We start from the raw sequence: 19,004 nt of genomic DNA on the forward strand, positions 1-19,004 counted from the left end.
CTCTTTAGTACTTCATTAGGGTTGTCTAGTGGTGAATAGACTGTCATCTTCACAGGTGAAATATCCTGCTATTATGGGAAAATTAGTCTACCTGCTCATTTTCTTTTGTAAGTATATTGTTGGATGGATAGATGGATGGATGGTGATACTGACAGACTGACTGATTGATTGATAGAAAGACAGACAGATACTTGATATATAAATAGACAGATAGCAGAGAAGGCTGGTGGAAGGAGCTGTAAGAGGACAGGCTCTTTGTAAGGGCTGGAAGGTAATTAATGGGACGGAGTTCATGTGGTTTCCATATGTTTGATGAGTTTGATACCATTTCATTTATTCCATTCCAGCCATTACGATGAGCCCATCCTCCTATAGCTCCTTCCACCTACCGACACTGATATATAGTTTGAAAATGGATTTAATAAACTATTTAACGTTCTTTTCTAGATGTTTCTGGACTACACTTTCTGTCGGCATCAGCTGTGGTCCATTTTGTTCAGGCTGGACAAAATGCTTCCCTGTCATGCATCCTCACAAACAGTAAAGAAATAATCTGGTTCAAAATGCGCTCAGAGGAACTTGTTACCCTTATAACTGTTACCAGGCTATCACGTTTTCTAAATACTGCAGCAGTTAATGAGGAATACACGGGTCACTTTGACACAAAGGAAAACAACAGTTTGGAGATCATTGTGGTGACAGAAGCAGATTTGGGACTCTACTACTGTGCTGGTCGTTACGATGGGACAATACGCTTTGGAAAAGGCATCCGCCTGACTTTTACAGGTATGTTGTTGGTCATCATTATATAGCCAAATATGTATTTGGGCCAGGCTAAGAAATGCACTAGCTTGTCTTTAGTGCACTGAATAGATACCTTTATAATGGGATCTCAGAAGCTTTAATTACAAATTCAGACAGAGGTCAGGTCACTGGGTACACAGGGTATTCAGATATATAAAAATGGTACGTATTGTCACGACTTCTGCCCGAAGTCGGCTCCTCTCCTTGTTCGGTCGGCGTACGGCGATCGACGTCACCAGCTTTCTAGCCATCGCCGCTCCATTTCTCATATGTCCATTTGTTTTGTCTTGTTCCATACACACTTGGTTTTCATTCCCCAATCAATCTACATGAATTTAGTCCTCTGTTGCCCATCATGTCTTTGTGTGTAATTGTTTATTGTTACGTGGACATTTTGTCAGGCGTGGCACTTTTGTATTAGACCGTGTTTATTGGCACTAGTATGTGGTATGTGCTGTCATTTGGTAACCGGTATTAAAGTGCGCCTGTTTATTATACTCCGCTCTCCTGCACTTGACTTCGCCTCCCATATACACGCTTAACACATATGTACTGTATAATGAACAAAAATATAAATGCAAAATGTAAAGTGCTGGTCCCATGTTTCATGAGCTGAAATAAAAGATCACAAATTTTCCATACACACATAAAGCTTATTTCTCTCCAAATTTGTGCAGACATTTGTTTACATCCCTTTACCAAGATAATCCATCCACCTGACAGGTGTAACATATCAAGAAGCTAATTAATCAGCATGGTCATTACACAGGTGCACCTTGTGCTGGGGACAATAAAATGTGCCGTTTTGTCACACAACACAATGCCAGAGATGTCTCAAATTTTAAGGGAGAGTGCAACTGGCATGCTGACTGCAGGAATGTCCACTAGAGCTGTTGCCAGATAATTTAATGTTAATTTCTCTACCATAAGCCACCTCCAATGTCGTTTTAGAGAATTTGGCAGTACGTCCAACAGGCCTAACCGCAGACCACGTTTAACCACGCCAGCCCAGGACCTCCACATACGGCTTCTTCATCTGCGGGATCGTCTGAGACCAGCCCGCAGGACAGCTGATGAAAAAGCCCTTTTGTGGGGAAAAACGAATTACGATTGGCTGGGTCTGGCTCCCCTGTGGGTAAGCCTTGCTCCCAAGTGGGTGGGTCTATGCCCTCCCAGGACCATCCATGGCTGCTCCACTGCCCAGTCATGTGAAATCCATAGATCAGGACCTAATGAATTTATTTAATTTGACTGATTTCCTAATATGAACTGTAACTCAGTAAAATCTTTTAAATTGTTGCATGTTGCGTTTATATTTGTGTTCAGTATATATTCAGATGTCTGAATATGTGATTCCATATTACAATAACTTTTCAGGAACATTTTGGGGATGTTATTCATGATACTGAAAGGGCCCTGTGCAGGTTACCAGTATAGAAATAGAATTGGCTATATGGTCAAAAATAAAAAGTCGATGCTGTTAAGTGTTCCATGTAAGCTTTTCAAGATAAAAATATTTTGAGGAAACAAAGGCCACATGAGACCACATGGAGGGCCCAAAAAAGACAGTTGACCATGTGGATAACATATCAGACAAAGCTTAGTCTGCTTTCTCTACTCACCAGATTATGTGGTTTGTTTGTTTTCCTGTTTATCATTAAGTGGCAGGTAAAGAGTACGTGTTCTATACTTCTTCATAAACAGTGGTTGACCATCAGTGTACATACATAGGCATCATTTCTGTTTGAGGTTTCTGTTTCTGCTCAGCTCTCCTCCCACAGCAACCCAAGCCCTGGGCTGGTGTGTGGTAACCGCTGTGTGGTTTGTGTTTCAGATGCAGAGCTGGCGGAAATGGAGGTGGTGTCGTGTTGTACTCTCCTGGCCTGTGTTGCCCCAGTCTCAGTCTTGTTTGGCACCCTCTGTCTCTTTGGACTCTGTTTCCGGTCAGGTGAGCTTGCCGCAATTCCTTGGCTTGCCGCTCTATATTTATAGAGGAAAGTTTGCACTTATTTTTCATCAGCGCATCAACGTCTATGCAATATATACAGTCACATCCATAATTATTGGCACCCTTGATAAAGATGAGTAAAAAACACTATAAAATAAATAATACTGAGCTATAATGCATGAAAACAAAGGGGGAAATTATATTATTTTATAATAATACAATAGCTCAGAGGAAGAGATTACAAAAATACATACATTCTTGAAAATATAAGGGTCAAATTTTTTGGCAACCCTGTTTTCAGTACTCCATCATCCTACCCTTGCAAGGATAACGCCACTGAGCCTTTTTCTGAAATATTTCATGAGATAACATGTGTGATTAATGGGGGCTGAGCTAGAGCGGTGTTTGTGAGACAATGGCGCATCCCGAAGGGGTCCGTGGCCGGGTCTCTTTACAAAAACGTCTGTAGAGTCCGAATGGTTAGAGCTACAAACTATTAAAAGCCATCTGTTACCTGCTATGATTTCCTTTATGACGCTCACAAGATACAAAAGAGTCATTAGAAGGTAAGGGGTTCTTCTACATGGAAGATCATAGGAAATCCAAGGCCATAGTTTCTATAATACTGTAATAAGCTCACGGTTTCCGCCACAAACTCCAAACAGTTGTCACTGACTAGTTAAATATTTATTTCCCACTGAGCCAAAAATGTCTGTACTTTATATTTATCAGGTGTTTGCTTTTGCTGACCAATTTTTTTCTCAATATATCTCATGAATGTTTATTTCAAATTGTTTTGGTAAAATACTACATTGTGAGGCTAAATATAAGGGCTGGACATGCAGATAAATGAAAGTCAGATAAATGAAAATACGATGCACCTGAGCTCAATTTCGAGTCTCATAGCAAACGGTCTGAATACTTATGTAAATAAGATATTTCCGTTTTTTATTTTGAATAATTGTGCAAATATTTAAAAAAAATCTGTTTTCACTTTGTCATAATGGGGTATTGTGTGTAGAGACCGATGAGGGAATTGTTTTATTGAATCCATTTTAGAATAAGGCTGTAACAAAATGTGGAAAAGGTCAAGGGGTCTGAATACTTTCCAAATACGCTGTATACTGAGTGTACATAACATATAGAGCGTGTGAGCATGTGGGCTGAGCAGACGTTTAACAGAAAACACACAAACATAAATCAAAGTACTTATTTTACTTTGAGGCACTATGGTGTTTAGGGCTTTTAGCTGCAACTAATGTACCAAAAGCCTGTGGATTATGTCATTGTACATATATTGGAGACAGACTGTCACTTAAGTATTGTGATCAGTTTGTATTACCTTGTTTCATTTGTTTATATTTATTTAAAATATAGTGGCTGGTGTGGGTCTACTTGGGCAGAGTGGGTCCACCGAGAGACTTTAGTGAGATGAGAGGAGGCCCCACACACACCTCAGAGAAGTGTCTGATGCCCTCCCAGTCACCCAGTCATCTCTATTTTTATCAATAACCACTATTGAATCTTAGCTATAATGACAAACAAGGAATAATAATGACAACAAAATATTAGCAATTAGAAAGGCACCATGACAGGGACATCTTATAATATGGTATTTATGTGCTAAAAGACCAAGGATTTCCTTGTTACTAAAAACTATTCAAAAGTTGACTTTATTCTCAAAATTAAATTTAGAGTTTATTCTCGAAATATTGCAACTTTATTCACAACATTTTATTTGGACTTTATTCTCAGAAATGTATTTAAACTTTATTTTAGAAATGTCTACTTTATTCTCTAAGTATTTAAAGTTTTAAAAGTACTATCCGTGCCCCAAGAAATAACCGTTTATTAATTTTTCTTCACTTGGTCCTAATACTCTTCCGTACTTCTTTGAGAAAAATAATATAATTTCCCCTTTTTTTGAGAATACAATATAGATTATTTATTTGATACTGTCTTTTTTGTTCATCTTTATCAAGGGTTTTAATATTATGTATAGTATACAGTTGAAGTCGAAAGTTTACATACACTTAGTTAGGTGTCATTAAAACTTGTTTTTCAACCACTCAAACCACCCAAAATGACTTGTGCATGACACAAGTCATTTTTCCAACAATTATTTACAGACAGATTATTTCACTTATAATTCACTGTATCACAATTCCAGTGGGTCAGAAGTTTACATACACTAAGTTGACTGTGCTTTTAAACAGCTTGGAAAATTCCAGAAAATTATGTAATGGCTTTAGAAGTTTGATAGGCTAAATGACATAATTTGAGTCAGTTGGAGGTGTACCGGGGGATGTATTTCAAGGCCCACCTTCAAACTCAGTGCCTCTTTGCTTGACATCATGGGAAAATCAAAAGAAATCAGCCAAGTCCTCAGAAAAACTATTTTAGGACTCCACAAGTCTGGTTCATCCTTGGGAGCAATTTCCAAACGCCTGAAGGTACCACGTTCATCTGTACAAACAATAGTACACAAGTATAAACACCATGGGACCACACAGCAGTCGTACCGCTCAGGAAGGAGAAGCATTCTGTCTCCTAGAGATGAACGTACTTTGGTGCGAAAAGTGCAAATCAATCTCAGAACAACAGCAAAGGACCTTGTGAAGATGCTGGAGGAAACCGGTACAAAAGTATCTATAGCCACAGTAAAACGAGTCCTATAGTGACAACCTGAAAGGCCGCTCAGCAAGAAAGAAGCCACTGCCCCAAAACCACCATAAAAAAAGCCAGACTACGGTTTGCAACTGCACATGGGGACAAAGATCGTACTTCTTGGAGAAATGTCCTCTGGTCTGATGAAACAAAAATAGAACTGTTTGGCCATAATGACTATCGTTATGTTTGTAGGAAAAAGGGGGAGGCTTGCAAGCCGAAGAACACCATTCCAACCGTGAAGCACGAGGGTGGCAGCATCATGTTGTGGGGGTGCTTTGCTGCAGGAGGGACTGGTGCACTTCACAAAATAGATGGCTTCACGAGGAAGGAAAATTATGTGTATATATACTGAAGCAACATCAAGGCATCAGTCAGAAAGTTAAAGCTTGGTCGTAAATGGGTCTTCCAAATGGACAATGACCCCCAAGCATACTTCCAAAGATGTGGCAAAATGGCTTAAGGACAACAAAGTCAAGGTATTGGAGTGACCTCACCCTATGGAAAATTTGTGGGCAGAACTGAAAAAGCGTGTGCGAGCAAGGAGGCCTACAAACCTGACTCAGTTACACCAGCTCTGTCAGCTGGAATGGCCCAAAATTCACCCAACTTATTGTGGGAAGCTTGTGGAAGGCTACCCCAAAAATGTTTGACCAAGTTAAACAATTTAAAGGCAATGCTACCAATTACCAATTGAGTGTATGTAAACTTCTGACCCACTGGGAATGTGATGAAAGAAATAAAATCTGATGAAATAAAATTATATGAAAAATGACTTCACAGAGAGCAGAAACATCCTTCCCGTGTGTGATCAGCAGGAAGGTGTCTGCTCTTGTACTTTCTATACATAGACCATGCCTTGGAGTGTAATATTAACTTTACATTCACTTTCTGTTGCAGTGACAAGAAAAGCAAGTAAGATAGTGTATTGTAAACATCGAAAGATAATGTACAAATCTTGGCAATCCCCATTCTTGTTATGGTTGAATGGTAGCACCAATGACAGCAGGGAATGTAAACGCAATCTTTGAACGCATCTCAAGTTTGACAAGTTTACTTAAAGACGCATCATACTCCAAAACCAAAGTTAGTCTTTTGCAAATCTGCAGTTGATTCATAGATATTTTGACTTTCAAAGTAATAATAATAATTTGTACCCATTGATTCTTGAAGAATATCACCTATAAATGCCTCATGAGCTTAGTTCAACTGTCCTACCCCATCAAAACCCCAAATATAAGATTGTTTAACTCAATTGTTTTAAATAAAAACTGTAATTGTAAACAAACCCTGCATATCCTCAAAACAAAATTCAAACTATAATTTGATCTCATGGATGGTCAGTCCTTGCATCCATAGTTCTGTGTATGAATTTGAGAGTGGTTCCATCTCTCCAGACCGACTGCTCAGCTATTTACCAAAGCAGTGGTGGGCAAAGCTTTTTGTAATTGTTTGAACTGCAGATTGCCCCTTTAAAACTAAATTGTTCCCTCTTTCAGGTAAATCAAAATGTTTGTGCAACACCTGTGTGAACAGGAATTCAAGTCTCAAGGTAAAAGTACTTCTGTAAATGATTGAAGTCATAATTGTTAGGACTAAACCTTATCTAACTGTAAATGTACACCTGACAGGTTTGGATGGCATGATGTTAATATTTCATCTCTAATCATGATAAATATGTTTTTCACAGGAAGTGGGTCTGCAATATGGCAGTCTGAAGCACACTGGTAATGCCCGCCCCACTGCTCAGGGAGTGCCAGGATTGGCCCAGGGAGATGTCACCTATGTAACAGAAGTCAAATACGAACTGTCTGGTTAAGGAGTCAATCGGTCAAATCAATGTGTTACGCTCTTCAAACCCTGGAATGCTGGTCTAGCAGTGACCACAGCGGAGTAGATGACGTGATGCTGGTCTCCCTGTACCCTCGATCTTTCCCTCCAGTTCTGCCGACCCAGAGATGCAAACTGAACATCACTGTCTTCCACATGAGAAGGGCCCTGAGACACAAACATTCATTTCAGCAATGCTTTCAGTTAGCAGTGAGATGTATTCATTTGTACTCACTTCTTCCCCATTACCCTGTGTCTCAGACCCTATAAGACCAAATATGAAACAATCACTTGTTTATAATGAGAGCAATACTTGTTGGGAGAACGCACACATTTCACACAAACACTACTATTGTGACTTTTCTGGTAGCAAACAATTAGACAGTGTTCTTTACCTAGATTTGACAAGCACCTCGTCTGGAGCTCCTTCCTGCTTGTGTCCTGTCACTATAGGAAATAAGGTGATCATATCACATGTTTGTAAAAAGGTTGTTGCATGACCGCATAGGCCAATGTAATAGCGTTATATGGACCTAAAAGCTTGTACAAACAAGATCAGATGCATATAATGTAACAATATAGTTTTTAGACATTTTTACCTGTACTGCAATTCTTTCTTCCTGTTCAGTCTGTCTATCAGCAAAAAGGCCCATCATTCCAGCCAAAAGCACCATGAAGCATAGTCCAACGACAGCTATCATCACCACAACTGAAAGACAAAAGCACAGTTCAACATGTGAAAATGTCACCTGTATTAAAGATAGCAGGACGAAAGTTGATGCTCTCTGTAGTGAGCACAGCATGGAGGGTTGCTAATGGCAACCATAAAGCTGGGTGGCACTCATGTTCTTGTTTTTCAAGATCCTCAATTTTGACCAACACACACTGGCATTTTAGTTTCACCACAGAGAGCAACAACAAAGATTTGAAATCATTTTCATTCAGTCTAATTTGTGTCTGAATGTCCGTGGACAACCTACCATTTGTAGGTCCTTATCTCTCCCAACAACATCTGAAAATATATGGTGAAGAATATAGGTCATGGAATTTACAATCACAGTGTTACTTTCATACTTGTAATAAGAATTGCATAGTGTTGCTGTGTGTTACCTGTTTTCATAACAGCAGTGAAACTCTGGATTTTGAGGTGATCTGGGATTGAAAAATAAATAAATAATCAAGTCAGGCATAAGCATGGCATTTTAAATGACAGGGGAATGGGATTAGAGGGGTCTCTAAAGTGTGGTTCCCCCAACGCGTTCTCTCACTGATTTTCCTAGGAAGTGATGAAGTTGATTGTTGAGCCTGATCTTTTAATTAAATGAAAATGTCACTGTTAAAATAAAACACGGACAATTAAATAGATAAAATGCTATTTGGAAAGCTCTACCTGTCAACACTGTTACTTTAGCTGCCGTTTCCCCATTACACAGGTACACTCCAGAGTCCCCTGGCTGCAGATTGAGGTTCTGCAGGGCTCCGTCTTCATCAAATGAAAACCTGTTCAGTGGGTCCTCCCTCTCCCCTTTCCTGTTTCGCATGATTATCTTTCTTGAAGAACCACCTCTTCTTGGCTTTTCTAGATACAGTACAGGGCAGCAATAGGGTTCTGCCAGCAGAAACAGCACATTTTTGGCCTGTGGGAAGACATTTATGAAATGATTGTAACAAGATGCAGAAATGTTACAGACAATGACAGGAATATGCTCATTAGACCAAAAAAATATGTTTCAGCTAATTTCCTTAAAAAGGTTTACTTATATTCTTCCATCACTCCAATGGCAGAGCAATTTCATTGGTGGTTGTCCACTTGTTCTGCTTGAAATTGATAATTGGTTCAACCATTATTGATCGTCCAGTCAGTGGTCCATTTTCAGCTCTCATCATCAAGGACGGCAACCAATATATTTATTAAAAACATATTCATTATTCTAGAGGGGTGGTCAGATAAGCGTTTAATTTCACACACTGTAACCTCCTGTCCTCATACCTCTCAGTACCTCCACGTCTGCCACTAGCTGGTCGTTGCAGTGGTAGGCCCCAGAGTCGGAGGGCTCCAGCTCTTCTATAACCAGAGAGTCATCAGGCTGGGGGTCATATTTCTGGTGGTTCCGGTAAGCAACCGACTGGCTTCGTTTGATGACTATGATCCCGTTGACTTCGTGTCTCCACTGTAAGTCAACGGTGCCACTGCAGGCCAGGTACAGACGATGATCCTCAGTTACCGAGACTCTTCTCACTGAGGGCAGACATAGCAGGCGTGAATTGAGTTTAGTCTAACTAGAATAAACTGGACTAACTGATAGTGGGACATATAGAAATCATTTTGGCAAGTTGTCAATGAGAGGACATTGACATGTTTTTTCACATATATTATGTATCTTATTTTATGCACAATACATATTTTTTCATACTAATTTAGAAATGACTTTTTTGGATTGATTGGCAAATAAGAGGCCATTCACACGAGGGCTAGGCCACGTTTAATGATCTCTTTGTGAGTACAGATCTGAACCAGGTGGAACCCCTGCAGAGAGACTTTCCAAACAATGCTATTAGAATGATGACAGTAGTAAATACTTTCTACTAGTTTTGTGCATTTGATATGCTCTCGAGACATACCAGAGATGGTTCTGAGAGTGATCTGTCTGTGAATTTGGACATACAGTAACCTACTTAGCCTACTTCATACAGTTGAGGGCGCCAGATAACAACAAACATTACATCCATGTAAGGAACACATTTAGTAGGGATCCTGTTTTCAGATGAAGACTTTCAGATATGAGGTACCTACATTCCATTCAGAAGTTTTTACATGGCGATGACCTCATATACCCTGGCTGGACCATTACGTAACATATGGCACTGGTGACTGAGAGGATAGCCCCTTGATACCTTACTGCAAGTTGTAGTTAATAGAGTAATTGATGTATGATACTACTATGACACTGATAAATAGTTAAATAAATAACTACTATCTGCATTGACCCTTTTTGCAGTATTTTTTTTATTTTTTATTTTGTTAATTTTTCTATTTTTTAAATGATAAAAAAAAAAAAAATGTTCACCACATTTTCTCCCCAATTTCATGGTATCCAATTGATAGTTACAGTCTTGTCTCATCGCTGCAACTCCCGTTTGGACTCCGGAGAGGTGAAGGTCGAGAGTGTGCGTCCTCCGAAACACAACTCAACCAAACCACACTGCTTCTTGACACAATGCCCACTTAACCCATAAGCCAGCCGCACCAATGTGTTGGAGGAAACACCGCACACCTGGCTACCGTGTCAGCGTGCACTGCGCCCGGCCCGCCACAGGAGTTGCTAGTGTGCGATGGACATCCCTGCTGGCCGAACCCTCCTCTAACCCTGATGACACTGGGCCAATTGTGTGCCAATCCCATGGGTCTCCCGGTCGCGGCCGGCTGCGACAGAGCCTGGACTCGAACCAAGAATCTCTAGTGGCACAGCTAGCACTGCGATGCAGATGCAGTGCCTTAGACCACTGCCCCACTCGGGAGGCCCCCACTAACTTTTTTTTATCATCACACATACTGTTACTGTTTATTATCCATCATGTTGCCTAGTCACTTATTCCCAGTTATATGTACATATCTACCTGAATTACCTCGTACCCCTGCACATCAACTCGGTACTGGTACCCCTGTATATACAGTTGAAGTCGGAAGTTTACATACACCTTAGTCAAATACATTTAAACTTTAATCCTAGTAAAACCTAGTAAACCTTTAATCCTAGTAAAACTTATCCGTCTTAGGTCAGTTAGGATCACCACTTTATTTTAAGAATGTGTAAAGTCAGAATAATAGTAGAGAGAATGATTTATTTCAGCTTGTATTTCTTTCATCACATCCCCAGTGGGTCAGAAGTTTACATACACTCAATCAGTATTCGGTAGCATTGCCTTTAAATTGTTTAACTTGGGTCGAACTGTTCGGGTAGCCTTCCACAAGCTTCCTACAATAAGTTGGTTGAATTCCTCCTGACAGAGCTGGTGTAACTGAGTCAGGTTTGTAGGCCTCCTTGCTCGCACACGCTTTTTCAGTTCTGCCCACAATTTTCTATGGGGTTGAGGACAGGGCTTTGTGATGGCCACTCCAATACCTTGACTTTGTTGTCCTTAAGCCATCTTGCCACAACTTTGGAAGTATGCTTGGGGTCATTGTCCATTTGGAAGACCCATTTGCGACCGAGCTTTAACTTCCTGACTGATGTCTTGAGATGTTGCTTCAATATATCCACATAATGTTCCTGCCTCATGATGCCATCTATTTTGTGAAGTGCACTAGTCCCTCCTACAGCAAAGCACCCCCACAACATGATGCTGCCACCCCGGTGCTTCACGGTTGGGATGGTGTTCTTCGGCTTACAAGCCTCCCCCTTTTTCCTCCAAACATAACGATGGTAATTATGGCCAAACAGTTCTATTTTTGATTCATCTGGCCAGAGGACATTTCTCCAAAAAGTATGATCTTTGTCCCCATGGGCAGTTGCAAACCGTAGTCTGGCTTTTTTATGGCAGTTTTGGAGCAGTGGCTTCTTCCTTGCTGAGCGGCCTTTCAGATTATGTCGATATAGGACTCGTTTTACTGTGGATATAGATACGTTTGTACCGGTTTCCTCCAGCATCTTCACACGGTCCTTTGCTGTTGTTCTGGGATTGATTTGCACTTTTTGCACCAAAATATGTTAATCTCTAGGAGATAGATGTAAACATCTGACAAACAATTGTTGGAAAAATTACTTGTGTCATGCACAAAGTAGATGTCCTAACCGACTTGCCAAAACTATAGTTTGCTTACAAGATATTTGTGGAGTGGTTGAAAAACGAGTTTTAATGACTCCAACCTAAGTGTATGTAAACTTCCGACTTCAACTGTAGTCAAGTTATCATTCATTGTGAATTTATTAGAACTTTTATTATTACATGTCTATTATTTCTCTATTTTCTCTCTCTACATTTTTGGGAAGGGCCAGTAATAAAGCATTTCACTGTTAGTCTACACCTGTTGCTAACGAACCATGTGATGAATAAAATACATTTAAAAAAGCCATATTGCAACCTACGTGTTGTGATAATTGCGTTGTTTGCTCTATACCCTGTTAGTTCATATCTCTTGTGACCATGATTTATAGGCCTAAGCAGAGCCAATTTTAGCATGTAAATCTTGGTGGGGCAAACAAAAAAAATGACGCATGCCAGCAAAGCCACTACACAACACAACACATTAATTGCACTATAACGGTGATAAACGGTGGCCACAAACCGTTAGGGCCTACATAAAGCTGTCCCAAAAGAAGAATCCCAACAGCAGTCCCATCACCTTACCACTGCTACACCTGGCTATCAGCGGAGCCTTGTCTGGCAGCGAAAGAGTTCATTCAGTCTCATTTACTGCCTTTTAAAAAACATTGCTGATATGGATGACTTGCTTAAACAAATGTGGTTTATACTGACAATTATGATGTACAAACTAGAGCATAAGGGGACGAGGAGCAGATAAGAGGAAATCCGTAATTTCGATTAAGACATTAATGAGCGAGCTAGGATGGACGTAGTCGATATAACTATCTGTTCAGCACTTCTGAAATGTACAGAGACAGAACATGGGCCGTCCTTACAGTATTCTCTTTGTGCGTTTTGCCAGCAGCTCTTCGTTGTGCTTCAAGCATTGCGCTGTTTATGACTTCAAGCCTATCAACTCCCGAGATTAGGCTGGTGTAACCGATGTGAAATGGCTAGCTAGTTAGCGGGGTGCACGCTAATAGCGTTTCAAACGTCACTCGCTCTGAGACTTGGAGTAGTTGTTCCCTTTGCTCTGCATGGGTAACGCTGCTTCAAGGGTGGCTGTTGTCGATGTGTTCCTGGTTCGAGCCCAGGTAGGAGCGAGGAGAGGGACAGAAGCTATACTGTTACACTGGCAATACTAAAGTGCCTATAAGAACATCCAATAGTCAAAGGTTAATGAAATACAAATGTATAGAGAGAAATAGTCCTATAATTTCTATAATAACTACAACCTAAAACTTCTTACCTGGGAATATTGAAGACTCATGTTAAAAGGAACCACCAGCTTTCATATGTTCTCCTGTTCTGAGCAAGGAACTTAAACGTTAGCTTTCTTACATGGCACATATTGCACTTTTACTTTCTTCTCCAACACTTTGTTTTTGCATTATTTAAACCAAATTGAACATGTTTCATTATTTATGAGGCTAAATTGATTTTATTTATGTATTATATTAAGTTAAAATAAGTGTTAATTCAGTATTGTTGTAATTGTCATTATTACAAATAAATAACTAAAAATCGGCATCGGATTTTTTGGTCCTCCAATAATCGGTATTGGCGTTGAAAAATCATAATCGGTGTCACGATCGTCTATAGGAGAGAGAGATGACCAAGGCGCAGCTTGTGCAAAATACATCTTCTTTAATTATAAGAAGAAAAATGAAACAAAACAACAAACAGACGACCGTGAAGCTATGCAAACATAAGTGCTGACACTAAACACTTAGACATAGACAATTACCCACAACCAGCTAAAGCCTATGGCTGCCTTAAATATGGCTCCCAATCAGAGACAACAATAACCAGCTGTCTCTAATTGAGAACCAATTCAGGCAACCATAGACTTTCCTAGACACCTACACTGAACACTAAACCATCTACTCTACTTAACCCCCTAAACCATACAACACCCTAGACAATACAAAAACACATACTACACCATGTCACACCCTGACCTAACTAAAATAATAATGAAAACAAAGATAACTAAGGCCAGGGTGTGACATAACCCCCCCCTTAAGGTGCGAACTCCGGACGCACCAGCATAAAGTCTAGGGGAGGGTCTGGGTGGGCGTCTGTCCACGGTGGCGGCTCTGGTACTGGTCGTGGTCCCCACCCCACCATAGTCACTACCCGCTTTCGTAGCCTCCTCCAAATGACCACCCTCCAACTTAACCCCACTGGATTAAGGGGCAGCACCGGACTAAGTGGCAGCACCGGACTAAGGGGCAGCACCGGACTAAGGGGCAGCACCGGACTGAATGGCGGATCCTGGTTGGCCGGTTCTGGCGGATCCTGGCTGGACGGCTCTGGCGGATCCTGGCTTCGACGGCTCTGGCGGATCCTGGCTGGACGGCTCTGGCGGATCCTGGCTGGACGGCTCTGGCGGATCCTGGCTGGACGGCTCTGGCGGATCCTGGCTGGACGGCTCTGGCGGATCCTGGCTGGACGGCTCTGGCGGATCCTGGCTGGACGGCTCATGGCTGGCTGACGGATCTGGCTGCTCATGGCTGGCTGACGGATCTGGCTGCTCATGGCTGGCTGACGGATCTGGCTGCTCATGGCTGGCTGACGGATCTGGCTGCTCATGGCTGGCTGACGGATCTGGCTGCTCATGGTTGGCTGACGGATCTGGCTGCTCATGGCTGGCTGACGGATCTGGCTGCTCATGGCTGGCTGACGGATCTGGCTGATCCTGTCTGGCGGAAGGCTCTGGCTGATCCTGTCTGGCGGAAGGCTCTGGCTGATCCTGTCTGGCGGAAGGCTCTGGCTGATCCTGTCTGGCGGAAGGCTCTGGCTGATCCTGTCTGGCGGAAGGCTCTGGCTGCTCCTGTCTGGCGGAAGGCTTTAGCGGCTCCTGTCTGGCGGAAGGCTCTGGCGGCTCATGGCAGACGGGCGGCTTTGCAGGCTCAGTACAGACGGGCGGCTTTGAAGACTCAGTACAGACGGGCAGTTCATTCGGCGCTTGGCAGACGGACAGTTCAGGCGCCGTTGGGCAGACGGCAGACTCTGGCCGGCTGAGACGCACTGTAGGCCTGGTGCGTGGTGCCGGAACTGGAGGTACCGGGCTAAAGACACGCACCTTCAGGCTAGTGCGGGGAGAAGGAACAGGGCATGCTGGACCCTGGGAGCGCACATTAGGCCTAGTGCGTGGTGCCGGAACTGGTGGTACCGGACTGGGGACACGCATCTCAGGGCTAGTGCGGGGAGCAGCAACAGGACGCACAGGACTCTGGGGACACACAGGAGGCTTGGTGCGTGGTGTAGGCACTGGTGGTAAAGGGCTGGAGACACGCACCATAGGGCTAGTGCGTGGAGGAGGCACTGGTGGTACTGGGCTGGGGCGAGGAGGTGGCGCCGGAAATACCGGACCGTGCAGGCGTACTGGCTCCCTTGAGCACCGAGCCTGCCCAACCTTACCTGGTTGTATGCTCCCCGTCGCCCGACCAGTGCGGGGAGGTGGAATAACCCGCACCGGGCTATGTAGGCGAACCGGGGACACCATGCGTAAGGCTGGTGTCATGTAAGCCGGCCCGAGGAGACGCACTGGTGACCAGATGCGTTGGGCCGGCTTCATGACATCCGGCTCAACGCTCAATCTAGCCCTGCCGATACGTGGAGCTGGAATGTACCGAACCGGGCTATGCACGCGTACAGGAGACACCATGCGCTCTACTGCTTAACGGTGTCTGCCCGTACTCTCGCTCTCCACGGTAAGTACAGGGAGTAGGCGCAGGTCTCCTACCTGACTTCGCCACACTCCCTTTAAGGCCCCCCCCAAGAAATTTTTGGGTTGTACTCACGGGCTTCCAGCCTTGCTTCCGTGCTGCCTCCTCATATCGCCTCCTCTCGGCTTTAGCTGCCTCCAGCTCTTCACGAGGGAGGCGATATTCTCCCGGTTGTGCCCAAGGTCCCTTACCATCCAGTATCTCCTCCCATGTCCATGAATCCTGTGTAGGTGGGTCCTGTTGCCGCTTGACACGCCGCTTGGTCCTAGATTGGTGGGTAATTCTGTCACGATCGTCTATAGGAGAGAGAGATGACCAAGGCGCAGCGTGTGCAAAATACATCTTCTTTAATTATAAGAAGAAAAATGAAACAAAACAACAAACAGACGACCGTGAAGCTATGAAAACATAAGTGCTGACACTAAACACTTAGACATAGACAATTACCCACAACCAGCTAAAGCCTATGGCTGCCTTAAATATGGCTCCCAATCAGAGACAACAATAACCAGCTGTCTCTAATTGAGAACCAATTCAGGCAACCATAGACTTTCCTAGACACCTACACTGAACACTAAACCATCTACTCTACTTAACCCCCTAAACCATACAACACCCTAGACAATACAAAAACACATACTACACCATGTCACACCCTGACCTAACTAAAATAATAATGAAAACAAAGATAACTAAGGCCAGGGTGTGACAATCGGTCAACCTCTAATACAATACATTTTTGGACTCACCTTGTTGTGCTGTGCTGACTTGGCGGTCCTTCGTGGGGAAATTTTGTCATAATTTTTTGTCATCAAAGTCTGGCATTCTCTGGATTTATGGTGCTTGACAACTGGGAATTCAGAAAAAAACAAAGTTGAATCATGATGACGTAAAGGATCTCAGGTTGGAGCTAGAAAGAGGCTGGAGTTCCCGACTTGCAATTCCATATTTTAGTTTTTTTCTGATTTCCCAGTTGTCTTGAACTCACTGACTGTCACGCCCTGGCCTTAGTATTCTTTGTTTTCTTTATTATTTTAGTTAGGTCAGGGTGTGACATGGGGTATGTTTGTGTTTTGGGTGTTTATTATGGTAAAGGGGGTGTTGGTTTTAGTGTATGGGTTTGTGTGGAGTGTATGTGTCTAGTATTGTCTATGGTTGAGTGTAGGTGTTTAGGAAAGTCTATGGTTGCCTGATTTGGTTCTCAATCAGAGACAGCTGGTTATTGTTGTCTCTGATTGGGAGCCATATTTAAGGTAGCCATAGGCTTTAGATGTTTGTGGGTAATTGTCTATGTTGAACGTTTGTAGCATGTGTGTGTGCACTACGTTATTTAGCTTCACGATCGTTTGTTGTTTTGTATAGTTTGTGTAAGTGTTTCGTTTCGTGTTCATCTTCATCATTAAAATAAAGAGAAGATGTATTCATATCCCGCTGCGCCTTGGTCCGTCTCTCTACACGATCGTGACACTGACGTCTGAGATTTCCCAGTTACGAGTTTCCAGCTGTTTTGAGATCGGCAGAAGCTTGGAAAAGAGACGCTTACACTCAGACTTGGACCACACACCCACTCAACTGAATAGCAGGTTAGTGATTGCTTTGCAATGCTTGCAGTTAGCCACTGATTCCTTCCAAACCACTCATTGTTGAATTTGTGATTTCCAACTTGTTGTGTAATGTTTATGTCCAACGACCGATGAGCACTAATATCTATAATTTCTCTTCATTATTTTCTTTTAATATGACAAGGATTGAAAAGGATTTGCCAGTAGATTGTTGACTTGATTCATGATGACAGCTAGCTTGTTAGCTAAGATTTTGAAAGAATGATGTACAATCAAAGCTACTGTAGATATAACGTGATTTTACGTAATTTTATCTGTGGCCAATGACCTTGAGCCTTCTTGGATGGGCACTTCTAATGTAACTCTATGGTAGCATCCAAGGGGCTTGAATTTTAGAGCTCTACCTGTAGATGTTGCGGTGATGTAGTGTCCCAATGAGTGACAGAACACTAAGCCAATCACAGTGCAACTAGAGAACATTACCAACCCGCACGCTCCGTATTTTCCGCTGGCTGCCACACCACCAAAATACAGAGCTAGGCTGCATTTTGGTGCGGCCTTACTCAAGAAAGCAAAAAAATACCAAGTTTGTGTCTCTTACCGATCTCAGTTTATTCCATACATTTTCACTGTAACAGACCGCGAGTTGAACTTGCAAGTTCTGAGCCTGAGAAGCAGGCCATGTCAACTGAGCTGCCAGAAACATTTTGTTCAGGCAGGACAAAATGCTTCCCTGTCGTGCAACCTCACAACAAGTAAAGAAATAATCTGGTTCCAACTGCTCTCAGAGGAACTTGTTACCCTTATAACTGTTACCAGGCTATCACATTTTCTAAATACTGCAGCAGTTAATGAGGAATACATGGGTCACTTTGACACAAAGGAAAACAACAGTTTGGAGATCATTGTGGTGACAGAAGCAGATTTGGGATTGTACTACTGTGCTGGTCGCTACGATGGGACAATGCGATTTGAAAAAAGGCATCCGTCTGACCTTTGCAGGTATGTTGTTGGTCATCATTATATAGTCAAATATGTATTTGGCCCAGTCTAAGAAATGCATTAGCTTGTCTTTAGTGTACTGAATACAGGAGGGGCAGGTAGCCTAGTGGTTAGAGCATTGTACTAGTAACCGAAAGGTTTCAAGATCGAATCCCAGAGCTGACAAGGTAAAAATCTGTCGTTCTGCCCCTGAACAAGGCAGTTCACCCATTGTTCCTAGGCCACCATTGAAAATAAGAATTTATTCTTAACTGACTTGCCTAGTTAAATAAAATAGACACATTGATAATGGGGTCTCAGAACCTTGAGTAAATTCAGACATATGTCAGGTCACCAGGCAATCAGATATTCAAAAATTGTATGTACTGTGTACAGAAAATATAAATGCAATTTTTCATGAGCTGAAATAAAAGATCCCAGAAATCTTCCATACACAAAAAAAGCTTTTTTCTCTCCAATTCAGAACAGCATTTTGTTTACATCCCTTATAGTGAGCATTTCTCCTTTGCCAGGATTATCCATCCACCTGACAGGTGTGGCATATCAATAAGCTGATTAAACAGCATGATCATTACAGGTGCACTTTGTGCTGGGGACAATAAAAATCCACTCTAAAATGTGAAGTTTTGTCACACAACACAATGCTACAGA

The sequence above is a fragment of the Salvelinus fontinalis genome, chromosome 22, assembly GCF_029448725.1.
Source record: "Salvelinus fontinalis isolate EN_2023a chromosome 22, ASM2944872v1, whole genome shotgun sequence".
NCBI lineage: Eukaryota > Metazoa > Chordata > Actinopteri > Salmoniformes > Salmonidae > Salvelinus > Salvelinus fontinalis.